At 40.7% G+C, this 22,540-nt stretch overlaps 1 pseudogene; it reads right to left on the minus strand.

The window, feature by feature from the left end:
* Positions 1-1,290: 1,290 nt before the first annotated feature.
* Positions 1,291-21,909, minus strand: LOC139466609 (tenascin-like; annotated as a pseudogene).
* Between the last annotated feature and the right edge of the window lie 631 nt (positions 21,910-22,540).

The following is a 22,540-nucleotide window of genomic DNA, read 5'->3' on the forward strand; positions in this document are numbered from 1 at the left end:
TCGGTCGACCAGCGTCACCGTCGCATCTGAGCGCCGCCATTCTAAATGTTTCCATGTAGGACGGTAACCGCTGCATTGTTTGGACTTTTGAATGCCTGCTAACGTTGTGAAAACGAAAATGTGAAAAGCTAAAGCTTACCCTCACAGTCTGTTTGACGTGTGTGGAAGGATAGGGAATCCCAAAAATTGTGCTCTGATTGGTATTTGAGGCGTAAATCGGAAAAACGAAAGCGGTTGTGAACAAAGTCAAGGCGATTAGAAACGGCAAAACACTTGTTTACTTGAAGAGAGCTGGTGCGCGAAAGGCCGACTATATACAATGGAACAAATGAGGAATGGCGCTTGTGACCCCCCAGCACGGGAACTAGGGCCCCAGTGGTGTTTTAATTACACTGGTGATTGAGTTACAGCAGTAATAGGGCTGTGGTTTGGATACGCGCGATAAAGCCATTTGGTAGTTAGTACAAAATGCAACTGTTTGTTTGTTGTTGAACCCCACACTCAGCAATATCCCAGCGACAAGACTACGGTTTGCAAATAATCGGGTTTGGACGAGACAGTCTAGTGACTGACATCAATAGAATTGATCTACATACGCATTTAGGATATGATGATATGTAGCAACCAATTCAGCGAACCTGATTCTTGTTACGACCATTGAAGAAACATAGATTCGATTTTAAACAACATGCCAATGGCCATTATTAAAATATAAAATCGAAAAATGTCGCCGAAAGCTCAAACATTTTATTTTCAAGAACCATAAGGCTGAGACAGTTGAACTTCGTATGCAGTTTAATGGTCGTAAGATGAGTATAGTCATCATTGAACTTCGTATGCAGTTTAATGGTCGTAAGATGAGTATAGTCATCATTGAACTTCGTATGCAGTTTAATGGTCGTTAGATGAGTATAGTCATCATTGAACTTTGTATGCAGTTTAATGGTCGTTAGATGAGTATAGTCATCATTGAACTTCGTATGCAGTTTAATGGTCGTTAGAGGAGTATAGTCATCATTGGACTTCGTATGCAGTTTAATGGTCGTTAGATGAGTATAGTCATCATTGGACTTCGTATGCAGTTTAATGGTCGTTAGATTAGTATAGTCATCATTGAACTTCGTATGCAGTTTAATGGTCGTTAGATGAGTATAGTCATCATTGAACTTCGTATGCAGTTTAATGGTCGTTAGATGAGTATAGTCATCATTGGACAGATTATCTTTGTATTCCTTTAAGTTTGGCAACACACGATCTGGGAACAATAGTGGATCCACTGATGGCTTAAATTCAAAGGTTACAGTTCCGGGTAAAGAAAGTCCAACCTGAAACGACACGGTGAACATCGGTGCTCTTGTCGAGCCAAGAAAATAACATCGTGTTGCATTTCTGGATGGCTTGATCGTACTCTAAACTTCTGCACAGAAATGTGGTCTCATTGAGACAGAGATGTTTGCAGGAAGCCAAGGAAATACCGTGAACAGTTTTCGTATTCGAACCAAGTATCGCATGTGCACTGTATGGTGTGAAGGTCGTTCCGTATTCCGTGCAATCTGAAAAAAATAACATCATATGAACACGAACTAATAATGGAATTTGAAGAAAAACATGTTTTTGTAAAAAGTGGCATTTTCATATGTATATGACGAATTATCGTACCTGTGTCAACATGTATCGTACCCCCTGTGTCTGGAGTGACTGTAGCCGATCTCACACAGACACTGTCCAGACTCACAGACAGACCTGGCACCCAAACAGTCGCTGGATCTGTTACATGTCTTGCCAACGAAATCAAGTCCTGTGAAAGAAGCATGTAGTTTCATAGTTATAATTTATGTCTCAATACATCTGAAGCCGAATCTTAAGCTAAATGTGCAGAACTGGTATGAATTGTAAGACACAATCTAATTACATTCTCACCTCTGCACATGAAGTATATGTTGGAACCTGGCTCGTCGACAGCTGTAACGTTTTCTGAAGACGCGACGTCCACGTTGTAGCCGCGACACTGACCAGTGTCCGGGGAGTACCCTGCCGCCATACACAGACCATCCTGCATGCATTTGGTTACACAGGACAGTCGGGTGTCCACCCCTTCTTCTGACCAGACGAGGCCCTCAGTGACTCGCTTGTTGGCAAACGTCTTCACGTCACAAGGAGGGTAACAGGTTCCAAATCCAAGTTTAACAAGCTGAAGAAAGGCCAGAATACCATGGGTTACAGGTAAATGCATGTACATGATCTAGTTGTTTGTAATCACACTTGTCTGATGTATTCTGACTGAGTCCAAACTTCATTTGAACAACTCGCTACCGGTTCCCACACAGGGATATCTTGTCCATTCAATTTGTGTATGTCAACCATTAAGCCATTAAGTTTTGTAAACATACAACGCATGTACTGAATAAAGACACCATGCAGATACTACAGATCGTGCTGTCAATCGTTAATTTAGTAACGGACAGAATCAAATCCCAGTTGTCCAAAGAGTCGAAAAGTCATAGACAGTAAACAAAACCATTTCGTTTCTCCTTCAGTTTTAGTTCCAGGAACGATCTTCTTTCATACGAATAATGGATTAAACAAGGAATGGCAATACATTGTACCTGCTGCCTTGTGTACACCGCACGGTCCCATTGTTTGGACAAGAACGAAGGTACACTCGTTTATGGAAGCAGGAAGGAGACTTCACTAAAAGGAGCGTTCTGGTGATAACAATGATGTCCATTAGTTTTCATGTACGGAATTGATTGGTGAGGGTTTTACGTTTCCATTTCTTGAAAAGTCCCGTCTTAGCATAGTCATGTGGTTTTGAGCTTTAAAGAAGGCCAATGATGCGTCAGAAACTTACTTATACATCAGATTTCATCGAGCGAGTCATTAAAAGAATAAGGTAGCTTCTTATATAAGTTTTCACTTTGTTTTTTTTTACATGACAGTGTAATGTTTTGTGAAGTGAGTGAATGAGTGAGTAAGATTTTACGCCGCTTTTAGCAATATTCCTGCAATAATACGACGGGGGACACCAGAAATGAGTATCACACATGGTACTCGTGTAGGGAAACTAACCCGGGTCTTCCGCGTGACGGTCGAACGCCTTGCCCACAAGGCTACCCAACCGCCCCAATGTATTGTTAAACACTGTTGTAATTATATTATATTGTTTCTGTTAAGATTCAGTAGAAGTTCGTAACATTGTGTTTTGACAATAATGAGATATCAGGAAGGTATTACTATCAAATGTAAGCAGTGTTGTGGAAGTTACTATATATTTATGCTGTGCGAGTCAAAAGTAATCTGGAATCTTCTAGAACAGCTATAGACTAACCCTGCATGGGATGGCACTTTCTAGAAGGAATTATAGACTATAATATCATATATAAGACAATAGACTTGTGGGAAAGCTCATAGAATATTTCGATAATACTTTTTTTTGTTATTTCAAATATTTTCTCGAAATTTCGAATTTGGAAATTAACTTGAAATAACGAAAAAATAATCGAAGTAACGAGAAAAAAACGAAGCAACCAGAGAGTACTCATCAATCGCTTTAGGCAAATTGGTAAGAGCCAGATCGCTTACTTATCAGCACACAGAAAATCTATGTGTGCATTGCAGTGTAATGAAAAACGAAAAAAAAATTTAACTATTGTGCACGGGTGATTCTTCCTTTCCGTCATTACTGTCCACAAAAGTGACATAAGAAACGGTAACAACATCTTCTCGAGGCAAGCGAGTTAACTGACTATAAAAGTCCATTCTCCACCCTTGCCGAACTAGGCTGGTATAATGGAGTTACATTTTGGCTGGACTAACGAGTATTTGCATAGTCCAATCAAAATCTCTCAACCAAATCGAAATCCTGTTCGTAAACTGTCGTGCAGATTACGGTCGATTGCAGGATTTGTAAAGCATGTGCACCGCCATCTCGTTGTCAACAGATATTTTCCAAACCTTTTCATGTTTTTAATCAAGGTGCTCGCGTGATTTGATTCACTGCTCGATGTAAGACTCGTTTTATCACAATATAGATCTTGATTAACGATCAGATTGTCTTGACTGGCGCCGCCATTTTGTTTGAAAACAAGTGCAAGTGATGGAATCGGATAGGAGAGGCTCAGAAGGGACATAACTCATAATAACCACTGGTGGCGCTACGATCGAGCCCATGAATTCCAGCCTAGTTCGTCAAGGGTGGAAACTGGACTTAAACGCTCTTGCCTCAGGAAGATGCTGTAACAATCGCGCCTTATATTTTATTATGTGAATTGGTAATTTTGAATGGAAACTGTAAGCGTGGCACTTGATGACAAATAGCTGTGTTCTGGGGTTAAGGGGTATATAAGGAGGACATGCTCAAGCCTTAACTATCATTTACGCTCCATTAATAAACGGTATCACCTCAAACCACTGTACTCTCGGTTACCTTCTCTTTCCAAGGTAAGCAGTTAACATAGTCATAATTTGTATTACGTGTGAACCTTATCTAGTGTTGTATTTATCTTTGATCATTTAGTTGGAGTCATATTGCAAAAGCTGCGCTTAGCTTTCAAAGAATATGTGAAATGGATGTCTATAACATATTTCAAGTTATAGACTCTGACCCAAAGTAATAAAAATATTATATGTATAACAGCAATGTCAAATATCACATGCTATGCTGATGGAAAAAAAGCCTATGTTGTACTAAAGCCAATTATATTTCATCAAAAGGTATTTTATCATAAATTACCTCCTTTCGTAACTAGGAAGCTTTGAAGTTTTCTCTGTCAAAAAGAAACGCAAAAGCAGTAAAATCGTAAATATCTGACAAATTGTTGCAGACATCCAATCAAAATTACAATCACAACAGGAATGAAAACACCCAGGTCCTGCCATGGACGTCCAGGTCTCCAGGTTCAAATCCAGTCGAACATTTATGAGATACTACAAGCACAGAAGCTCCGGCAGTTGGCACAAGCAGTGCAGGGAGAGTAGATGAACATTCCCCAGGCAACAATTCGGAATCTGATTGCTTCCATGGGACGGCGATGTCAGTCAGGTTTGGACTCTGATGGTGGCCATACAAGATATTGAGAACAGACGACCTTCACCTTGACAATCTACAGTTCCATGTGTGCCTTATAGAACCTTGGTCAATGACAATGATGTGTGCAAATTTTACCATCTGTTGATTATTTATATAATATAAAAAAATAAATCTTGAATCACTTTTTCGCTTCCTCCTTTTCGGAGTTTTGTAAAGTTCATACTGAAGAATTCGTTTTTTTGGGACGCATGAAAATTGTCTGGTAAAGATTATCTCCCTTTGGCGCCACAGATGTACACACATATTTGTGTATTTGTTTAGTTTATTTGTGTTCTTGTATTTTCTTATCAAGTTATATTGTATATGATAAACACCTGGTAAGTTTATGCATTTTGGTGTCATTCATATCGTATGGCTGTCACATGTGTCTTATTGTCTTAATGTCAAACCAATAAGACATTTTGTTGCACACGTACATGTATTCCTCTTAAACAGGGAACACTATATAGTCCCAATAATAGCTTACAAGCTGTGCAGTGCGTCTAACTCTGTCTTACTTGTATATACCACTATCACCTGCTCTTCCAATTAGAGATCTGGATAAACCAAACCATTGTTTTTATTATGGGAGACTCAAATGATCACAATCCCTTGGCTCATCTGATCATAACGATAAGGGAAAGGTACTATAAGAATTGCTTGATAAGCAAAGTCCTAGATATGCATTCTTAATGATGGAAGTAACACCAATCTCTCTCCAGCAACAGGAGCATACTCTGCGTTGGATCTGTCAGTTTCTGAACCATCACACTTTATTGAATTTTCGTTGTCAGTTCATGGTGATTTGTGCGGCAGGGAACACCGTGCTTAAAGCTATCCTTACCTTTGTACATAGTTCTATATTTCCAAATGGCAATTTCCAGTGCTGATTGGCTGACTTTTAGTACTTTGTGCAATGATGAACTGAAATTGAATGATCATGGTCAAATAAAATTGTGTTGAAATATCTTTGTAAACATTGCAACTGAAACAATCTCTAGACCTCGACAATTGCACGTACACCATGGTATAATAACGATTGATAAAAGGCTAGCAACAATTCAGGACAAGGGCTGAAAGGGTTTTCAATAAACATCCAACCAAGAAAACATAAAACACTTAAGGATACCAGGAGCAAAGAACAATTAAGCAAAATAAACAGTAGAGATTTTGTGTCCAAATTGACTACACGCACTCCACTCAATAAATAATGCAATATGGTTCGAAGACGGTAAAAGGTCCACAAACAGTAAGATCTTAAAAGTGATATATTCACATCCAAAAAGGACACCGCTGATAGGTTTAGCAGAAACAGTCAGTAACCATCCTTCGTCTGCCAATTATGCATCAAAATAAGAGTGAGTGAGTGAGTAACTCCGCTTTTAACAGTATTCCAGTTATATCACGACGTGTCAGCCCGAAGTGATGCAAATCTCAGACGTTTTCAATTTTGGTGAAACCCACGAGCACGGGTATGGTGCTGACAAACCTAGAAACATAATCGGGGCGAACCGGGATTCGAAACCAGAATCATAGGTTTCTGGCGTGCCCAAGGAACGCAACTCTGCACAGCGAATCGCGGCGCCTTGGACGACTGGGTCACCTGTGCCCCCATCAAAATCAGACGGAAGAGAAGAGTCTGAATTATAAATCCGTTAATTCAGAAGATTACCCTCGTAATGGAGTGAGTGAGTGAGTATGGTTTTACGCCGTTTTTAGCAATATTCCAGCAATATCACGACGGGGGACACCAGAAATGGGCTTCACACATTGTACCCATGTCGGAAATCGAACACAGGTCTTCGGGGTGACGAGCAAACGCTTTAACCACTAGGCTAACCGACCGCTCGTCCCCCTCGTAATGGAACTGCAAGAGGCTCTTAATAAAGCACTTGATACAGCATCTAAGTCAGGTGATATCCACGATCAATTACTGAAACATCTACCAGTCATGTCTTTTAGCTCTCATATATCATGTTGGCAAATGTATAGGAAACAGATAATTATCCTTCTTCTTGGCATGAGCTATCATCATTTCCGTACCCAAGCCAGGGTAGGATCACACGAATCCTTCTAATTATGGACAGGCTCCTTCAATAAGTTGCATCTGTAAAACAGCGGAACGTATGATCAACAGGCGCCTTCTCTGGTATCTAAATCGATTAACGGGGGCACGGGTGGCCCAGACGTCTAAGGCGCCGCGATTCGCCCATGCGTCCCTTGGGCATGCCAGAAACCTATGATTGTGGGTTCGAATCCCGGTTCGCCCCGATTATGTGTCTAGTTTTGTCAGAACCATACCCGTGCTCGTGGGTTTCACCGAAGTGGTAAACGTCTCTGAGACCTGCATCACTTGGGGCTTTCCTCCCACAATTAAGCTGACACGCCGTGATATGACTGGAATACTGTTAAAAGCGGCGTTAAACCGAAACTCACTCACTCACTAAATCGATTAACCTAATAACTGATATGCAGTCCGGGGTCTGGCATCCGAGTAGCACCATTGATCATCTCGTTAACCTATTTGAGTCATGTGTAAAAGAGTCATTTATAAAAAGACTTGTTTTATCCCTCTTTTTGGATTTAGAGAAGGCATATGATCTCCTACATATAGGTTTTTGTGGTTGTATGCCTGCTTTTATCAGACAATTTAGAAATTCTAAAGTTTGAGGGATCTCGACATTTTGTCGGAGATATATGATCAGGACATGTTTATTATATCAAAATATGAATACCATTGAGAGACAGTTGCAACTTTGTAACTTAAAGAAATCAAGCTCTATGATATAATCTTTATTTGATCAATCAGTTTTTTACCATTGAATGTGATATTTGTGATTTTCAAGACCACCTTTTTTGTGTTAACATGCGGTAAAGCTTAAGACCCTGAATAGTTGCAAAATAGCTAAAGCGGCGTTAATCAATATTGACTTACTCACACTTACACAATCATGCGAGTCTGACGACCCAATCCCGTTAGTCGCTTTTTACGACAAGCCTGTATCTAACCCAGGCCCTTAACGGTGATAATGAGTGAGTTATTTGTAGGCCACTTTTAACAACAACATTTTACCTATATTATGCCTGCCTTCAACACGTAAATGTTTTCAAGAGAATTTAAATACGATTGTTTATGCCAAATTTTGCAATGTTACAACCCTTTTCAACTACCCACCATCATTCAGCTTTATTTTTGCACCGGCTAGATTAGGTGAGGTGAATTTGGTTTTAACGTCGCGTCCAAGATTATTGCACTTATATAGCGAAGTGCATGCACGTGTATGTTTGTGTAGCTGCTTGTACTAGTCCGGACTGATGCCGATTTATAGTGCTAGCTCACTGAGATACCATGCCGCAGTTTAACATGACACAGTATACCGACCAGTCCTTGTTTTAGCCCCTTAATGCCGAGTGCCAGACAGGGTAACAACAAGTACAATCTTTTATCGTCTTTTTGTATGACGCGGCCGGGGATCGAACCCCGGACCTTCCGCTCTCATGGCGGACGCTCTACCACAAGACCACGGAGGCAGTCCGGGTAGATTAGGACATTTACCTTTGCAAATGAACAATTTGCAACAGAACATAAATGTAGACTCCAAAAAGAAATACAATAATACAAAAAAACACACACAAAAACAACAACAACAACAACAAACAAAAGCAAAACAACAAATGTACACTCCATAGTACACCCTTTTGGAGATAGATGCCATGGCGCTCAGAAACGACTGCATGTTTAAACTATCCACATCACAATAACGTGGCTGGTTCGGATCTGTACACTCCAAAAGAAATACAATAATACAAAAAAACACACACAAAAACAACAACAACAACAAACAAAAGCAAAACAACAAATGTACACTCCATAGTACACCCTTTTGCAGATAGATGCCATGGCGCTCAGAAACGACTGCATGTATAAAACTATCCACATCACAATAACGTGGCTGCATTCGGATCTTCCCGATTACATTCGTGTTCGAGATACACGAGATACAAAACAGATACTAGTATGAACATCTGAAACGCTTTGCTCACTCGTACCGAGAACGCTCATTGTCTGATTAGAAAGTTCACCTTACGCTGTACTCTGATCGGAAGTGAATGATTTGATTCTAATGAGATTAAGAATCTGGCTACCTGAGCCCGATTGGTTGATGGGGACCTATTCTAAAATATCAGTTCTCATGGGGAATTGTATTTTGAAACTTCAAAGTCTTTTCAGGAAAAGCTATTTATCTCACCAAGATAAAAAATATTATTCAAAGCTGTGGTTAATCCATCTGTTGACTACTTTGTGTGCTTAGTGTTACCCAATATTACCATTTACTCGTGCATCTTTGTTATCTGTTCATTCAGACCAGAAAAGAAACAAATAGTGCAACAAATATTTCTCCTGGAAATTACTGGACCAATGCAGCTGCATCTCCACATCCTTGTTACAACTATTGACAAAACCTGAATTCGATTTTCAACAGGGCCGCAACAACCTCCCCATGGCCATTATTAAAAAAATAATGACACTAATGTGGGACTCTACGTATATATGTTCTGTTTTTCGCAATATCTAAAATGTTGGTGGGGGGGGGGGGGGGGGGGGGGGCGGGCACGGGGGGCACATAAAAGAAGGCTTAATCGTTTCTTGGCGTCATGTATGCAATTGATTGGTGGGTTTTTCAAATTACTATGGCTTAAAAAGTCTCTTCTAAGGAAAAGTTATATTGGTGTTTTGAGCTTTAACGGCGACCAGACATACCATAGCTGTTTGTGTAAAGATTCATAAAACGATATGTGTCTGGCTAAGTGAACAAAGTTTGGAAACGTTCAATTCCTTCGCGAATGCTGTACACAAATGCAGCCTGTTACAAAACGCTTTATTAGGTAAACGTGTTTGGAATCTCCTGAACCGAGTGATTAACTTAATCCATTTTTTCGCCACATTTGCATTACACTGGTCTAAGGGGTATTCTCAAACTGAGTGAGTGAGTGAGTTGGGTTTAACACCGCTTTTAACAGTATTCCAGTTATATCGCGGCGTGTCAGCTTAATGTGGGAGGAAAGCCCGAAGTGATGCAGGTCTCAGACGTTTACCACTTCGGTGAAACCCATGAGCATGGTGCTGACAAACCTAGGAACATAATTTGGGTGAACCGGGATTCGCATCCACAATCATAGGTTTCTGGCGTACCCAAGGGACGCAACTCTGCACAGCAAAATCGCGGCGCCTTGGACGACTGGGCCACCCGCGCCCCCTTCTCAAACTGAACTTGTTTGACAAGGACATACGATTTAAAAGCGACACTCCTCTTGAAAATTCGTACTATGAAACATGAGGCCATACAATTCAACATTCAGCACCAAGTCCACTGCATTTGACAGAGATCTCGTTCACATTCACCTAGAAACCTCGTTTATGTCTACACTAACGCTACACTGTATCCTTGCACATTTAACAATATTAAACCTCTGCAATATCATGTCGATAGATGAATACCGACAGCAAAATAACACTTAAGTTAATGGGACCTCTATTCTCCTAATTTGCAAATATATTACCAATGAAGAAGTCTGGCATTTAACTTATTTGTTCTGGGTAAACTTCAGATGGCATTTGCTTTCAGTTTTGACAAATTATCCTGAATCTCTGAAGACAGAGATCCAATATGTACATATATGGTCACCTAGTTTAGTAACAAATGCCCCTTTGGTCAAGAATGAAGTTTTGCCATACGTCATGTTGGATAGTGATGTACACAGTTGAAAAAACAACTGTTGTGACAGAACTGAACTTGGATCTTTTCTGAGATTGCAAAGCTTCAAGCAAATCCTTGAAGGTTTAAGAATTCTCATAGTATTAATTCCGCTTGTCTTGATAGTATTGAGGATTATAGTTAATCATTGAGGCAAGGATTTGGCGGTACGTGTTCTGGACCCAGCAATATAACTCTTTGTGTACGGATTTTTATGGAGTTTTATAGTCCAGTACAAAAGAGGAATGGACATGTCTTTAGGATTTACGAGTTCAAGTCAAAAGTTGATTGTACTCATGTATTGTTTTGGCGGATCTCTTCCTCAGTTCTGGGCTTATATGTGGCATTATTTGATATGTCCCTTATACCAAGTTCCTTGATAAAAATGAATGTAGTTATGCTTACAGTGATTGACTTCACGAATATCGATCCACGAATTTAGGATACGATGACATCCAACAACCACATCAGGGAACCTGACCACCCGATCCCGTTAGTCGCATGCATCATCTGGTCCACACTCGATTATTTACAGACTGCCATCATCTAGCTGAGATACTACTGAGTGCGGCGTTAAACAACAAACAAACAAACCAAATTAAATATGTTTTCATGTTCAAGACATGGTTTTAACTGTCGATGACATACCATTTTTAGATTTCTTTCCATATTTGATTCCCAGTTTTCAAAGGAGACGTCAGTTCAACGTTTTGTGAAAGTTAGTAAAAGGGTTTGCTAACATTTCGGATCCAGGCCTTTGGAGCATGGCTGACTATCTAGATAAATGAAGACAACAGCTTCTTTGGTTCAATTTTGAAACTGTTTTCTGGGCATCTATGTCACTCTTCATACAAGTAACTGAGACATGGTATGTGGAGTGTATTTCACTACGTTTGCACAGAGGAATACCCCTGAAGTGGAGAAAGCTTGTATTACATGAAATAACTACCCACGAGGAAGTGGTATGGAAACAGAAATTATCATGCAGAACTGACCTGTCTCGATATTCTATAACGAGTTACAATAGAGCAGGCTCTTTCAACCAAGATTTCAAAGAGCGTCATACGACTCTTGCTCAGAAGCTGTTTGCTCAAGGTATCAACATTCAAGGCCAGAGTAAACATGTTTTATGGTAGACGTGTCCATATTTGACGCATCAGTGACAAAAATGATGTCACTTGTTTTTTTCGGGTGAACATTTGACTTATCTTTGCATGTGTTTGTGACGGGGCAGGATACGCTCACCTTTTTGCGAACACCTGGTATCATCACTATTTGATAGTGATTCATAGATACATGCTTATGATATAGTCGGAGGCGTACAATCGACTCTCCGTTGACAATGGAAAAGGTTTTACCGCTTTTTTTTATTGAAACCTATGTTTAAATAGAGATGATGGCATACTATGTATATAATGTTAGCACACTTTATGGTGCTGTAATGTGACATTTTACAAGTACAGAATTCTGTAAGTATTTCTGTAACATAAAGAATACCTTGAACAATCTGTGGCAATAACAATAGAATATTTCTCACTGTTAGATGCTGCTATATATGTGTGACACTGTTCCCACTCTGATAAATTTATTTGATTAATTTGTTTCTCAATAACTTCATTAATGTTTTTAGAATCTTCGGATTCATCTCGATGAAAAAGAGACATTCATGTATTGTGTCCTGTTGCGTATTTATTGAAAATGTAACCTTGCAACATGATTAAAAAATCATTGATTCTACCACGTGCTTGACAACGGTATCAAGTTCTATACCGGAACATCGCCATTACAGTAAAATAAGAAGTTATCAATAGTTTGTGTCATCTTTGTTTCAACGTGTTGATTGAATACTGATTCGTGTTACACGTTATTGAATATTGGTCCATACTGCGCACTTATTGAACATTGATCCTTTTAAAATAATTTTTGAACATTGGTCAATATGAGTCCGATCGTTCTTCACGCCGAAGATGGTAGTTGATTGTTGATATCTATCCTTCTGGCAAATCAAGGGAGAGTGATTTTAATTTGAACCCTCACGTCTTTCACACACGTCGCGACTGGCAAATCTGGACATGGCGGAAGATTTCACCATACAAAACAATCAAATTCAGGTCATTTTAAGATTTATTCTATATCCAGAAAGAAAGAATTTGAATACGAACAACAAAAACAACAACAACAAAAAACAGAAGATATTTCAGAGAGAATCGTTTCCTTCGTCGAAAACGTTTCCTTAAGTAACCAATTACGATTACGTAAAACCTTTGGCCAGAAGAACAAGGCGGGCCATGTTGACTAAAGCAGCATATGTCACTTCAAGGTCAAAGATAAATATTGCATTTAAGGCCTCCGACCCATAGACAAAGGAATTAGATATAAGTAGTTTAAACATATTCGGATATATACCAATAATGAACAATTCAAATTTTTAACATATGTAGCCAGTTTTAATGTGACAGCAACATCTTTTGACGAGAGAAGAGAAATAGAAGCAGGTACAGGATAAGTTTACAGATAGCGTTCTGGCGTAAACTTGTTTCTTAGATCACAATAATAAGGATATACAGTATACGGTTATAACGAACTCAAAGGGACTTCTAATTTTAGTTCGTTATAACCGTAGTTCGTTATAAGCACATATACAGTATAACAACAGCAAATAGTCGGGACCAAAAAAATGAGTTCGTTATATCCATCAGTTCGTTATAAGCGTGTTCGTTATAACCGTAGTTTACTGTACATAAGTAAAATGAATTTCATTTTCTAAAGCTGAATGACACAATGGGTATAACCTCTTCGATTTGTCTTCCTTCATTTATCATGAGATCTAACAATCCAAGCCTAAATTGAACACATGGACGTCTAAGGGTCTTTGATGTTAATACAGTTAAGTATTTTTCTGGTTGAACAAGATTCTTCAAGTGCTATACAAGCCATACCTTGAATTGTTTTCTGGAGTGGAATGTCATTCTTGGGAAACATAAGATTGTTCACGAAAATGTTTAAAAAGGAGTTTAACACCACCAACTAATTGGTTTAACAATACAAAGCCCTAGCCATGAGAAAAAAATGTTTCTAGTATGTGATGCGATGGTAACTTTGCCCATGTAATCCAAATGTACAAGCATATTATAAGCAAGTTTGGGGATTCGGCCCTCTTGCATTCTAGAAATATTAAACCAGTATTTCAAGCATCTAATTTGAGAGTTTATGTATAACGGTTATCTGGCATACTTGCCACATACCATACAATTGGGTGTTAATGGACCAACGGATAAGAATCTTTTACAGGCTAAAAGATGTAGCTTTTCGTGACAATCGTATCGGTGAAATCTCCATACTTCTGATCACTCAACAGGATTGGTTGGATTTCGGCATAACAAAATTTAAAAAATATATTCGGTGTAAAAACTCCTACTTTCTTCGAGATAGACATAACATTAATTAAGGTGTTCTTTACACGTGGTGTTAAGTCCGAGACACTTTTCTTGATGTAAACATTTATGGGTAAACATTACACCAAGCTTTGTATAATAATTCAGAACATTAACACATTTACCATCGAAAAAACATCTTTCATTCAAGACCAGCTGACCCCCAATTCTGAAAATGATAATATTTCCTTTACCGTAATTAACTGACAATTTCCACTCTTTGGTGTAACATTCTAGAATCTGATACTAAAATGACATCATCGGCAAAAAGAAGCATCAAAATTTCTATTACATCTGTGAAATTTGAATACCATGCTTACCGTTAGAAATAATTTCATAATATAATTTACTAATAAAAAATGAGAAAAATATCGGGCTCAAGATATATCCTTGTCCTAAACCATCAGGACATTTTAAGAAATCGGTTACATCTTCACCACATCGTACACATGATTTGATATTGGAATACATAACTTTTAACATAGAGTACATTTTCCCCTGACGACAAGTCGTTCTTAAAAGTTCTTAAACTTAGAAGGCTGATATATGTATAAATATTTACAGACACACATTGGAAAGAGCTAAACTATGTCTCGATTATCTACCGAAACAGATTCCATTGGGCTTAAAGGGAAGCGAGGGGTCCAATTTATGTGAATGGATCACTTAAAATCGCCGCATAGCAGTACGTCCACAAACGATACGACGGCGACCAAAACAGTCGAGTGTTGACAAGACAATCCAGTGAAAGTGGACCAGATAGTCCAATGGCACGATATCGCGTTAACTGATTTTAAGTTTGATACTGATTTTGGTTTAACGCGGTTTTGAACTGTGTTTCAGTAATATCTATAGCTAGGTGTGTCAGCTTAAAGTGGATCGAATATCTGCAGCGATGCCGATTCAAGGTCGAAACATTCGAGCTGGAGTATGGTGCTGAACAAACTAAAAATATCAATCACGGCGAACCTGGACTTCAAACTCTCGGGATAATCCGATTCTGTCATGATTATGGGACCGATCAATATCCCGTGAAATGCGTCACTTTAGTTGACTGGAATAGCCCTGATATCTTCCTCTTTGTGTACCCTTGCTATCTCCTTGTACCTAGGTACCTATGTATACTGGATTTTCACCGTGTGTTCTGAATATATGTGACCGCATCCGTGGTATACTGGTAGATCGTCCGCCCGAAGAGCGTAAGATCCGGGGTACGATCCCCGGCTGCGTTATACTAGATGGCACTTGTCGTTACCCTGTCTGGCGCTCGGCATTGAGGGGCTGGTCGGCTCGTAGTCACTACAGTGTGTCTGAGTGGGGTATTCATGTCAATTTGCGTCATGGTGTCTCAGTGGGATAGAATTATTAAATCGGCATTAGTCCGGACTAGTACACGCACGCTCGCTCGCACGCACGCACGCACGCACGCACGCACGCACGCACGCACGCACGCACGCACGCACGCACACAAGCACGCACGCACGCACACACACACACGTCTCTATATAAGTGCAATAATCTTGGACGCGGCGTTACCTCACATGTAAATATGTTTCCCGGGAACCTGAATGTGTTTCAGTCACTTTTACATGTACCTTGAACCATGTACCTAAGTGTTCCTATGTCTGGATGTTGTGGGGCACGGGTGGCCCAGTCGTCTAAGGCGCCGCGCTTCGCTGTGCAGGGTTGCGTCCCTTGGCACACCAAAAGCATATGATTGTGGGTTCGAATCCCGGTTCGCCCCGATTATGTTTCTAGGTTTGTCAGCACCATACCCGTGCTCGTGGGTTTCACCGAAGTGGTAAACGTCTGAGACCAGCATCACTTCGGGCTTTCCTCCCACATTAAGCTTACACGCCATGATATAACTGGAATACTGTTAACAGCGGCGTTAAACCCAACTCACTCACTCACCCCTTGGGCACGCCAGAGACCTGTGATTGTGGGTTCGAATCCCGTTTCGTCCCGATTATGTTTCTAGGTTTGTCAGCACCATTCCCGTGCTCGTGGGTTTCACCGAAGTGGTAAACGTCTGAGACCTGCATCACTTCGGGCTTTCCTCCAACATTAAGCTGACACGCCGTGATATAACTGGAATAATTTTAAAAGCGGCGTTAAACCCAACTCACTCACTCACCCCGTGGGCACGCCAGAGACCTATGACTGTGGGTTCGAATCTCGGTTCGCCCTGATTATGTTTGTAGGTTTGTCAGCACCATACCCATGGTAAACATCTGAGATCCACATCACTTCGGACAAGCCGGCACGGTGATATAACTGGAATACTGTTCAAAACGGGGTTAAACCCAATTCACTCACTCTAAAGTTTACAGTTCCGGGTAGAAAAGACCCAGCCACTTACGACATTTTGATCTGCCACATCGGTTTGCAACCAAGAGTAAGACATGGTGTTGCATTTTAGTGATGCCATCTGGTATTCAAAACTCTTGCACAGGTAATCCGTCTCGCTGATACAGGTATCTCGACATTCATCCACGGCGATGCCAAAACTAGTTTTGTTGTTTCCTCTGGATATCCCTCGGCTATTATAAGAGGTGAAGGTAGAACCGTATTCAGTGCAATCTGGAAGACAATACATATTTAATCTTAGCTGCGACACTTTAAATTGCATACTGATTTTATCATCGAGAGCGTTTTCGAAACAATACTGGTTTGCGATTGTCTAATAAATACATGCTCAACCACTAGGCTACCCCACCGCCCCAGCAACGTTAATGAAGGCAGATCATTATTTGCTTGTGCATTAAAGTACGGTTATAACGAACTCAAAGGGACTACTAATTTTAGTTCGTTATAACCGTAGTTCGTTATAAACATATATACAGTATAACAACAGCAAATAATCGGGACCAAAAAAGTAAGTTCGGTATATCCGTCAGTTCGTGATAAGCGTGTTCGTTATAACCGTAGTTTACTGTAGATGGACTCGTACAATGGACTCTGTTACAGTAAAGATTTATTGAGATTATGGAGAGGGTATTGTATTTATATAAAGCAAATATAGTTATAACCATGTAAAGGCAACAGCACTGATATCACCTGGAAATGTTAATATAAAATATTCTATTGGTCGGAGCATTGCTGCTAATAGTGAGATGTCCAATCAGCGATCAGTTCTGAATGCCTTAAATATATACAAGTCAATGCATCCATGATGAAAAAAATTCAGTTGTTGAAGGATATATACCTGTATCACATGTGTCGTACCCCCTGTGTCTGGAGTGACTGTAGCCGATCTCACACAGACACTGTCCAGACTCACAGATAGAGTGTGCACCCACGCAGTGACTGGACGTAGCGCAAGCCTTGCCGATGAAATCATCTGTTAAAAGGAAATGTTGAATAATTGAGTGTTGTTCGCCTTTTACTTCGCCGACTACTACTGTTACTACTACTACTACTACTACTACTACTCCCGCTACTACTACTACTACTACTACTACTACTACTACTACTACTACTACTACTACTCCCGCTACTTCTACTACTACTACTTCTACTAGCACATACTGTTTAAATGAAAACTTTGTGAGTGGTTGGTGACACCGATTGCGCAGGTCATCCTTACTGTTTCCGCGAACACCTGCGACCCGTTCCACAAAGCGAAATTAGCGCTAATATGATCATAACTCTCATACTTTAACATAGGCTTACGATGATTGTAGCGCTAAGATCGCTTTGTGGAACGAGGCCCTGGTGTCTTCACTGATTTTCTATGACCCACTCATATAATGTTCATGTTACTTTGGGGGGCACGGGTGGCCCAGTTGTCTAAGGCGCCGCGATTCGCCGTGCTGAGTTGCGTCCCTTGGGCACGCCGGAAACCTATGATTGTGGGTTCGAATCCCGGTTCGCCCCGATTATGTTTCTAGGTTTGTCAGCACCATACCCGTGCTCGTGGGTTTCACCGAAGTGGTAAACGTCTAAGACCTGCATCACTTGGGGCTTTCCTCCCACATTAAGCTGACACGCCGCGATATAACTGGAATAGTGTTAAAAGTGGCGTTAAACCCAACTCACTCACTCATGTTATTTTGCTTGCCCCTTATGGAATCTGTTTGGGCAGATCTTGAAGATTGGTAATTCTCTGGCGTTGACGTTTTCAGATCAATATCAACATAATTGAATATCAACATAAAAAAAAAACAATGCACGTGTTGGCAATCATGTATTTAGCACTAGGCCAAAGTACATTTATGCACGAGAAGAGCAGATGACTACACCAGATGATGATGAAACTATGCAATGTGAACTCGCACGGGGGGACATATCAGGTGGAAGTGTCCTTTGCTCTGACTACCTCGAAACACTATACTTTTACAAGTTATAGAACTGTCAAGAAATTATCCATTTCGCACAGCTCTACGTTGGATCTCATGTAAAGATATCATCACTATTGTCATCAATGATTTCTTTATCACCACAGTTGCTCTTTTTTATAAGAAATAACACACTCAATATCCACTCTACAGTAACACATGGCTTATTGGTAGCCTTGTTGCTAAAGCGTTCTTTGTCTTGCTCCGAAAAAAACCGGTTTCATTTCCCGGATGTGCAAATCCAAATTTATCAACACCCGGTTTGATATTGTTGGGTTCATTTTCTAAACGGTTAGTAAACAAAAGCAATAAAACCCTTTCCATAATTATCAGAATTGATCTTTATTTCATTAACGTTTCTAGGGCTGTGAGGTTCTCTGGTGGTTAAAGCTTTCATTCTTCCCGTCGAAGGCCCATGCTGGTGTCCATTGCAGAGCTATAGCTGGAATATTGCTTTCGGCGCCATAAAACTACACTCACTCATGAACGTTGCTGAATAAAATGTAGTTATTTCTCCTTCATTCACAGCGAGTTTGACAATTTATCTAAAGCGGATAACTTGAAGAACAAATACTAAGATAGTGTATGATAACAACAACAACAACAACAACAACAACACTGACTGACTGACTGAGTATGGTTTTACGCCGCTTTTAGCAGTATTCCAGCAATATCACGTCGGGGGACACCAGAAATGGGCTTCACACATTGTACCCATGTCGGGAATCGAACCCGGGTCTTCGGCGTGACGAGCAAACGCTTTAACCACTAGGCTACCCGACCGCCCCTCAACAACAACAACAACAACAACAACAACAACAACAACAACAACAACAACACAAAAATAACGATAATGCTTACAGGATATCTGCCTTCGCTATCAGTGAAGAATTATGGTAAAATAAAAGCGTCAAACCTCTTTCAATTATCACAAATATCTGCTTAAGGTATGATTGTATGATTCGGATTTTGTATTGTATGATTCGGATTTTATCATAAGCACATGTTTAGGAATCGGAATCATAAAGTGACGTCCAAAATATACTTTACCAGAGTTTGAAATCACTCGTGCTCAAAAACAACAAAACATTCATGCATGAAGTAAAGTGAATTGAGAAGATCAATATATCAACATAATCAACACTGAAAATGACAATCATACCGCCACCGAAAATGACGTCAGAGCCCCCCAAAGTTGGGTGTGGTACAAAACTCGAGCTTTCAGAATCATGGACAATAGGCAGAGTACTTAAACAATCGCTCACGTTCAATAACAACTCATTAGTAGCGTGTGTGACCACCAAATGCCTCAATACATGCAAAAACTCTTCGACGCACAGAAAAAGTCAGTCGTCTGATGAGGTCATGTGGGATTTGACGCCATTCTACTTGGAGGGCCAAAAACAGTTCTTGCCGGTTGGCGGGAGAGTGTGGTCGTTGTCGAACACGACGATCCATCATGTCCCAGAGGTATTCTATGGAGGACATGTCGGGTGAGCGTGCAGGCCACGGCAGGACGTTGACGTTGTTGGCTGCAAGGGAGTTAGTGACAATTCTGGCTGTATGGGCTCTAGCGTTGTCATGCTGATAAAGTGCACCACGTGGCTGGTGTTGGAGAAATGGTAGGACAACTGACGAAGAATGTTATCCATGTAACGCTGAGCTGTCAAGTTTCTGTCAACGATGACCAGCGTTGTCCTCTCCTGCACACAGATCCCTCCCCACACCATGACACTCCCTCCATCATATGGTACCACCTCCTGCACGCAACACGCCGCCTTTCGTTCACCTCTTCGGTGGTAAACACGTTGTCTTCCATCAGCCCTAAACATACAGAATCGTTCTCGTCAGTGAAGACAACCCTTTGCCAGTCACGTCGTTGCCAACGTCGTACAGTCCGGGCCCATCTCAATCGCAGACGACGATGTTGCGCTGTCAATAGCTGTCCTCTGTATGTTGTGGCCCTGATTCCATGAGCCCAAAGGCATTTGTCGCCGATGACGTCACTGTCAGGAAGCGATTTCGGAGGTGCAAGGTACGCAAGTACCGGTCATCATTGGGCGTTGTCACCCTGGGTCTGCCTGTTCTTGGCCTGTCAGCGGTCCACCCTGTCTGTCTGTAACGTTGCAGCAAGTTGGTAACGGCAACACGGGAGCAACCGAAGGTTCGTGCAATATGGGCGTGGTAGGCTCCCATCTGTACCATACCCAAGGCTCGTTCACGTTGTTCGACTGTGAGTCGTGGCATTTCTTTAGTGTTTTTTTTTATCACTGTGGATGTCTGACTTTCCGTTGCAATCGTTTTATACCCTTACCCGCACGTGTATTTGCAGTTGTCCGTGGTGCACGTGTTTTTCACTTTTTCGCGTGTTATCTCGCAAACATGTAACAGACGATTAACATTTTCTGCATACATTATTGTTGTATTTAGGTTATGTGTTTTAGATAGACTTCATCGAAATTTTTTTAATACTTGTTCTGAAATTTATATTTTCAGTCTGTAAAGTTTCTTTTGGACGTCAGTTTATGATACCAGGCGTTTCGAAAAGGTTGGCTTATCCTGCGTAACCTCTGACACCCAGACCCGTGAAGATTCCGGGGTAGAATAGGTCTTCAGCAACCCATGCTTGTTGTAAAAGGTGACTCTGCTTGTCGTAAAAGGCGACTAACGGGATCGGGTGGTCAGGCTCGCTAACTTGGTTTATGCATGTCATCGATCCCAATGGCGTGGATCGATGCTCATGATATTAATCCCTTGATTGTCTGGTCCAGACTCGATTATTTACAGACCGCCGTCATATAGCTGGAATATTGCTGAGTGCGGCGTTACACAACAAACCAACCTCTGACACCCGTAACAAACCAATGGAAAGTCAATGCATGTGTTCACTTGAACAAACATGGGAACAAATTGAACAAGTTAGAATTTCCATGTAAACGGAAAGGTACAAATATACTTCACAAACCAGAGGAATAGCGTCACAGACTTAACTCACCTCCGCATGTCACGTACATGTTGAAGCCTGGCTCATCAACTGCTGTTACATTGTCCGGAGTCGTGAAGTCCATGTTGTAGCCACGACACTGACCAGTACCCGTGGAGTACCCTGTCGTCATACACTGACCATCCTGCATACACCTTGTCACGCAGGACAGTCGGGTTTCCACCCCTTCTTCTGACCAGATCACGCCCTCAGTGACTCGCTTGTTTGTTAAGTCCGTCGTTGTTTTTACGACACAAGGAGGGTAGCAGCCTGCGGATGCCTGTATCCCAAGGAATGTCAAGAACAGCATCAGCTGGATAAATGCCATATCTATTCTTATGAGTTGTCTTCACAAACAAGGCCTATTCAGAATAGCACTGAGTCTCACAACAAACTCTATCTGACGTATGTCACCAAAACGACCAGATAAATAGGAGAGTTAATCGAATTTGTAATGTATTCACTTTATATAACGTCAGTATGTTTTTGCCTGGAATAAATTTGATCAAGGTATGAATAAACTTATCAATATGAGAGTTTTAGATGTAAACAGACTATTGATTTAAACAAAGCAGAAACAAGGACATGCTGTGTTACCTGAACTGTTCCATTGTATGCTATATTGATGTTTGGGCTCCAAGCAAAAAAGGCCAGTGTGGTTTGTGTCGCGTTAGCAATTATTCACCACCACATACGGGTCAGTTTTACTTTATCAATACATAAATCTCAAAGCTTTAAGTGAGGTTGTTCCACAAGCCGTACGCAGGTAAATGCACAACTAGAGATAATGCTTGGGCAGACTGCCAACTGCTGTCATATGCAGAATCCATTTCATAAAAAATTCTACATCAATCGGTCAATATTATGGGTAACAGTTGACAAGAGCGCACTTTATAAATTTCGTGAACATATAAGTCTAACCAGAACACCATCCCGATCCCGAGGATTTATACTAACGT

Source organism: Haliotis cracherodii, unplaced genomic scaffold (assembly GCF_022045235.1).
Source record: "Haliotis cracherodii isolate W230 unplaced genomic scaffold, xgHalCrac1.p SCAF_19, whole genome shotgun sequence".
In the NCBI taxonomy this organism is placed as follows: Eukaryota; Metazoa; Mollusca; class Gastropoda; order Lepetellida; family Haliotidae; genus Haliotis; species Haliotis cracherodii.